The sequence below is a fragment of the Silene latifolia genome, chromosome 9 (genome assembly GCF_048544455.1).
Source record: "Silene latifolia isolate original U9 population chromosome 9, ASM4854445v1, whole genome shotgun sequence".
Classification (NCBI taxonomy): domain Eukaryota; kingdom Viridiplantae; phylum Streptophyta; class Magnoliopsida; order Caryophyllales; family Caryophyllaceae; genus Silene; species Silene latifolia.
Window position 1 is genome coordinate 64,003,506 of NC_133534.1, and position 7,510 is coordinate 64,011,015.

The 7,510-nt window shown below is 39.1% G+C and overlaps 1 non-coding gene across 1 annotated transcript; it reads left to right on the top strand.

Annotated features, from left to right (window-relative positions):
* The first annotated feature begins 1,455 nt into the window (after nt 1–1,455).
* Nucleotides 1,456–1,562, top strand: LOC141604335 (small nucleolar RNA R71). Its single transcript, XR_012526039.1, has one exon. It is a non-coding gene; the product is annotated as a small nucleolar RNA R71 (small nucleolar RNA).
* The last annotated feature ends 5,948 nt before the right edge of the window (nt 1,563–7,510 follow it).

The following is a 7,510-nucleotide window of genomic DNA, read 5'->3' on the forward strand; positions in this document are numbered from 1 at the left end:
TATTGATAAGAAGAACATGCTCCTCTAATTAGACTAATGGGGTATTTATAGTGAAAATTAGGGAGGATGCATTAGGGTTAACTAAGGGTTAAACTAGTAATTACACTTTTTAAGTTGAGCAAGGAGACTCCGGTATTCAATGAGAGAAGGGCGTCTCCATTTTGTAACTTGAAGGACGAAACCATGCTGTACTGTGATCCGAGCGGATGGAGGTCGAGACGGACGGATGGGGCATGGACGATCCGAGCGGATCAAGGCAGAAGACGCTCGGATTGGGCCTGGGGGATCCGAGCGGATCCGGGGTAAGGACGCTCGGATTGAGCAAGGGCGGACGGACGGATCATGGATGATCCGTTCGGATTCTTCTACAGCGTCATTCCTTCTTCTTTTCTTCCCTTTTCTTCATAGAATCCTTGGGGATTTCCTTGGGGACTCAAGGATCCTTTCTCAACATTGATCTTCTACTTAGCTATGTACAAAGGCCTTCTAGTCTTGTCTCTCCTTGATGCTTGGTCATTGGATACGATCCATTTAGCCTCGTTTTGCCATGAAAATGCAAGATTCTTACTCCTTTCCTACCAAGGGATCAAAATCTCAAAGAATATGCAAAACAAAGATCTAAAGATAAGAAATGACCCAAATAGGCACTAAAAAGCATAGAAACAATGGTAATTCGGGGGCTAAATATGCGCCAATTATGGTCGCATCAAAGATGCTAGTTGAGTCAATTGGGTTTCCAACATCTTGGTGTGAGCTAGAATGTTGTTGATGGTGGTTTCCTTTGCTTGACTATCTTTTTGCATTTGAGTGAAAAATTCTTGTTGATTATTTTGCATTTGGAGGACCGCTTTTTGAACATCAAAACCTTGGTCATTTTGGTGATTGTATGGATTTTGATTTTGGTAACCTTGGTTTTGGTTGTAAAAGGGTCTTTGATTTTGGTTTCTCATGGGAGGTGGGGTGTATGTTGTTTGAGGGTTTTGAACATTTTGGCTTTTGTATGAGAGATTTGGATGTAATTTGGTGTTCTCATTGTAATAGTTGGAATAAGGGGTACAACTCTTATATGCTTGGAAAGCATTCACTTGTTCATTTGTTCCCCTACATTCACTTTGGTCATGTCCCAAAGTTCCACAATTCTCACATATCCCACTTGGGATTGATGAAGATGCCGTCATGGCATTAACATGATGCTTTGGTGATTTTGAGGCTTCTTCAAGTCTAGCACAAAGTTGAGCACCCAATTGAGTAACGGAGTCCACTTCATGCTTTGCTCCTCTAGTAGCCTTGCGAGGTCTACTATATTGTGAGTTATGGACCGCCATTTCCTTAATTTTGTTCCATGTTTGATTGTCATCAACTTCGGTGAACATTCCATTTGATCCCATGTTGAGAATGTTCCTTGAATCTTCATATAGACCGTTCCAAAATTGTTGTACCAAGAACCACTCGCTAAGTCCATGATGAGGACATGAGCGACAAATTCCCTTGAACCGCTCCCAAGCTTCATACAAAGATTCTTCATCCCTTTGCTTAAAACCCGTAATTTGAGCTCTTAGCATGTTAGTCTTTTCCGGTGGGTAGAATTTTTTGTAGAAAGCTAGAGCCAACTTCTTCCAAGAATCAATTCCGAGAGTGGCCTTATCAAGGCCCTTCAACCATTGTTTCGCGGTGCCAATTAGAGAAAAAGGAAATAAGACCCATCGAATTTGGTCTTGAGTTACACCGGTTTGAGAAATCGCATCACAATAGTCACAAAAGGTTTCCATATGAGAATGAGGGTCTTCACTAGGCATCCCCCCAAATTAGCTCCTTTCGACTAATTGGATAAAGGCGGATTTGGCAATAAAATTTCCGGTTAAATGTTGTGGTGTGGGAGTACCATTGGGTAGGTTCTCCTCGGTGGGTACGGAATGTGATGAAAACTTAGGCATTGTGGTTTGATTTTGTGTTGTATTTTGTGTTGGGTTCTCCTCACCTTCTCTTGCAAAAGGGTTGATGAACTCAATAGTTGGTTGAATATCTACAACCTCACTAATACCTCTCAAATTTCTCCTAGCAAGTCTTCTATTGGTTGTCAAAGTTCTTTCAATTTCACGATCAAAAGGTAACAAATCACCTTGTGACCTTCTAGACATGCAAAATATCAAACAACTCGAAAACAATTAGAACAAACCTTGAGGAGTTTTACTTCCTCAAGGCAAAGAAAGACACAACTAATAATAATATAAGAAAATCTAAATCAAGATAACACCGTCCCCGGCAACGGCGCCATTTTTTTGGTCGGGACTAAATCTTTTCGGTAACTTGTCGTTAGGAGCACCTAGACCAAAACACAATTTATAACTTCACAAACAACTCTACAATTAGTAAAGAGGCAAGTAAAGGTCGGATCCCAAGGGACGGGAATTGAGATGAGATTTCTATTGAAACTAGTGGTGTCTTAGGGATGTCACGATTTGGGTTGATGTAGAAGGTCACTAAACTAAATAGCAATGAAAGTAAATAAGCAAGATGAATTGAAAGGGTTGTAAACAATTGATAAAAAGCACTAGGGTATCATGGGGTCATAGGGGAATCATGGGAATTGATCATACAAACATGTTCTCAAATTATAAGCAAGCAATTATTGTTGTGATGGATTGAGTTGGGTTATATCTTACAATCCTAGGAAAGTTTTGGTCCCGGAGCCGAATCGATTAGATTGTACAACACCTACAAGTCGACTTAGTCTTCCCTACTCAACAATATGCATGGTCTAATGAGACTCGAGTTGGTTTATATCTTACAAGTCTCATTGAAAAGATAGGTGATGGGTAAAAAATGCAAGGATTCATAGGCTCGCATTTCATCAGACATAACATGTGCATGAGTTGAGATCATAACAAGCAAGCAAATAAACCATGAAAGCATATTAATTTAAGCATGAATCATTCCCCATGTTGATTTCCCCTAATTACCCATTAACCCTAGCTAGGTCACTACTCACTCATTATCATGTTGATCATGGTAGCAAGGTTGTCAATCATACCAACAAAGTAAAACATGATGAATAAATGAAAGTAATTAACAATAATTAAAAAGGGATTAAGAGAATTATACCTACTAATGATTCCAATAATAAAGCAAAGAATAAAAGAAGTACTTGATGCTTGATTGAGAGGTTGTCAATCTCCCAATAATAACCCAAATAATCTTAAATTACCCAAAATAAAGGATGAACAAAAGAGAGATTAAGGAAATAAAACTTGTATTAAAACTTGATTAATTGTTGATTACAAAACTAAAGAGAGATTTGATGGATATTAACTACTCTAAGAATTGATAAGAAGAACATGCTCTTCTAATTAGACTAATGGGGTATTTATAGTGGAAATTAGGTGGATGCATTAGGGTTAACTAAGGGCTAAACTAGTAATTACACTTTTGAGATTTGAGCAGGGAAACGCCGGTATTTTTCGAAGGATGGGCATCTTTCATTGAAGCTTGAAGAAACGAAATCTTGCTGTCTTGGAATCCGTGCGTCTTAGGCACGGGACGGCCGGATTTAGCAGTCTCTGCCCGGGCGTCTTCAAGGGAATCCGGGCGTCTTCTGGGCTTGCTGCCCGGGCGTCTTTGGGAGAAGACGGCCGGATTATGGAGGTGGAGGACGGGCATCTTCCAGTCAATCCGCACGGATTGCTGGACAACTTCACTTCTTTCTTCTTTTCTTCCTTTCCTTCATAAAATCCTTGGGGATTTCCTCGGGGATGCAAGGATCCTTTCGCGTCATTGCCCATCTACTATAATATGTACAAAGGCCTTCTAATCTTGTCTCTCCTTGATGCTTGGTCATTGAATTCAATCAATTTAGTCTCATTTTGCCATGAAAATGCAAGGTTTGCCCTCCTTTCCTACCAAGGACACAAAACCTCAAAGAATATGCAAAACAAAGAACTAAAGACAATAAATGACCCAAATATGCACTAAAAAGCATGGGAACAAGGCTAATTCGGGGACTAAATATTCGCTAATTATGGTCACATCAAGGACATTAGCAATAATGTCTAACTAGGTTTGGGGAAGTACATGCATACACAATGAGAGGTAATCTAAATTATCCTCTCCGTCATAAACAAAAACCATGCATCATGTAGTGTAGATTAGTGTAGCTTGCATTTAGTGTAGAAATCATGCATCATGTTTGCATAATTTTCCCATCATTTTGGCCATTGAGGACAATGCCCCTATTAGTGTGGGGATGGGGAATTATAACTTAACTTTTATTCAAAAATCCAAAAAAATTGAAAAATTTCGAAAAATCATAAAAATTTGAAAATTGAAAAACCAAAAACAAGTTCATTTCTTTTGTAGTGTAGTCATGTATATATTATTGTATATATTGTGTTTGTTCTATCCTTGTTCACATTGATCGACTACGCCACATCCGAGACATGAGGATATTGAAGACCGCATGGTATGATCTTTCCAATCTCCTTTTTCCTCTTAATGTTAATGACTATGTGGCTTTATTTTCATTGATGCGGTATAACAATGTGAACTTAGGACTTGCATTTAGTTTATATATCATATTAGTTGGTAGAATCACTTGCATTAGGATGTATATAATAGTTGCATCATGGCATATAGTTGCATTTAGATGAAATATTTTGAAAAGTGCCTAATTGGGAACTTTGACAAGAGCAATTAAGCCATTACAAATACTTTTTCAACTTAAGACTTCGCCTACTAGAATGGATGTAAAACACCCTAGATTGTGTCATACTAGTGTCTTTCGACCCATGACCCAAAGCCTAGTCAAGGGTTTGCATGTGAGTCACCTATCCAACCCCGTGATGCGATGTGGACTTGGTTAACTTGTCTAGGTGACCTTGATTAACCTTGTGGTATGGCAACCCAAAAATATTTTCTATCAATAAGTTTGAAGTGCTCATTTCAAAGATTTTGTATGTGGAAACGTTTTATTGACAATGAAATCTCAAATGTTATGAAATGTTGAAATATTGAGAATTTTAGTTGTTTTGATGGAGGCGTACCACTTCGATGTGCTTTGGAGAGGGATCCATTGAATTGGGCCCCCACACGGTTGTGAATTCAACCGCCCAAAGACAGAGTGACTATCACCCCGAAAAGCTATTGTCTAGAGGTTAACCGGTTGCCTAATAAGCGATTGACGAAAGCAAAGGACATTAGCAGGGAAGGGACAAACCCCATCTCTAATTTTTGAAATGTGAAAGTTGAATGAGGTCAATTTTTGAATGCTAGTCATATCCACCCTTGTTTACAAGGATTTGAGCATTTCATTCCCAAAAAGCCTTTTTGTCAAGCCACTTTATCGAGCTTTGGACGATCCACGACCTTTACTTTTGTAGAGAACTCGAGGCTTGTCATGTCATATGCTACTAGCATCATGGGGATCATCATTCCACACCATCCGATCGCTCTTGACGAAAGTATTTGGAAATTGAGGAGGAAAGCAGTCTAGTTTAACACCATTTGGAGGTGATTTAGTGCCATCCTCTTAGCCTTAGTGATTTGTTGAACTAGTACTTGTGACGGAATATATGCTCTTAAATTTGTTCTCTTTTAGTTGACTCCGTCACTTGATGAGGAAGTGGCTATTCCTTTTGTAGATGCATCCATTATTTGATTTTGTGTGCTTAATGTTTGGATGTGTCGCCATTTTGGCAAGACCCACCTTGCCTTGCAAGAAGGCATCCTACCTCATGGTTGTCTTATTGTGAGTTGAAGGGGCGGAGTGAGACCCGATAATTGTCTCATGTCGGCTATGTTATTAGGTTAGTTTAAATAATGGTCCTAGTCTTTGTCACCTCTTTACTCGGGACGAGCAAAGGTTCGGTTTGGGGATATTTGATGTGACCATAATTAGCGCATATTTAGTCCCCGAATTAGCCTTGTTCCCATGCTTTTTAGTGCATATTTGGGTCATTTATTGTATTTAGTTCTTTGTTTTGCATATTCTTTGAGGTTTTGTGTCCTTGGTAGGAAAGGAGTGCAAACCTTGCATTTTCATGGCAAAATGAGACTAAATTGATTGAATTCAATGACCAAGCATCAAGGAGAGACAAGATTAGAAGGCCTTCGTACATACTATAGTAGACGGGCAATGATGAGGAAAGATCCTTGCATCCCCAAGGAAATCCCCAAGGATTTTATGAAGAAAAGGGAAGAAAAGAATAAGAAACAAGTCTGAGCAGCAATCCGTGCGGATTGTCCTGAATCCGGCCGTCCCCCAGCACCACAATCCGTGCGTCTTCTACCCAAGATGCCCGGGCAGCAGCTACCAGAAGACGCCCGTCTTCTCCCAAAGACGCCCGGGCAGAGACTCACGAATCCGGCCGTCCCGTGCCTAAGACGCACGGATTCCAAGACAGCGCAAGTTCGTTTCTTCAAGCTTCAAGAAAGATGCCCATCCTTCAGAAAATACCGGCGTTTCCTTAAGTAGGGACTTAATCGTCATTTAAGCCCTTAGTTAACCCTAATGCATCCACCTAGGTTCCACTATAAATACCCCATTAGTTTAATTGGAAGAGGATGTTCTTCTTATCAATCCTTAGAGTAGTTAATATCAATCAAATCTCTCTTTAGTTTTGTAATCAACAATTAATCAAGTTTTAATACAAGTTTTATTTCCTTAATCTCTCTTTTGTTCATCCTTTATTTTGGGTAATTGAAGATTATTTGGGTTATTATTGGGAGATTGACAACCTCTCAATCAAGCATCAAGTACTTCTTTTATTCTTGCTTTATTATTGGAATCATTAGTAGGTATAATTCTCTTAATCCCTTTTTAATTATTGTTAATTACTTTCATTTATTCATCATGTTTTACTTTGTTGGTATGATTGACAACCTTGCTAGCATGTTCAACATGATAATGAGTGAGTAGTCACCTAGCTAGGGTTAATGGGTAATTAGGGGAAACCAACATGGGGAATGATTCATGCTTAAATTAATATGCTTTCATGGTTTATTTTTCTTGCTTGTTTTGATCTCAACTCATGCACATGTTATGTTTGATGAAATGCGAGCCTATGAATCCTTGCATTTTTTACCCATCACCTACCTTTTCAATGAGACTTGTAAGACAAAAACCAACTCGAGTCTCATTAGACCATGCATGTCGTTGAGTAGGGAAGACTAAGTCGACTTGTAGGTGTTGTACAATCTAATCGATTCGGCTCCGGGACCCAAGCTTTCCTAGGATTTTAAGATATAACCCAACTCAATCCATCACAACAATAATTGCTTGCTTATAATTTGAGAACATGTTTGTATGATCAATTCCCATGAATCCCCTATGACCCCATGACACCCTAGTGCTTTTTATCAATTGTTTACAACCCTTTTAGTTCATCTTGCTTGTTTATTTTCATTGCTATTTAGTTTAGTGACCTTCTACATCAACCCAAATTGTGACACCCCTAAGACACCACTAGTCTCAATAGAAATCTCATCTCAATTCCCGTCCCTTGGGATCCGACCTTTA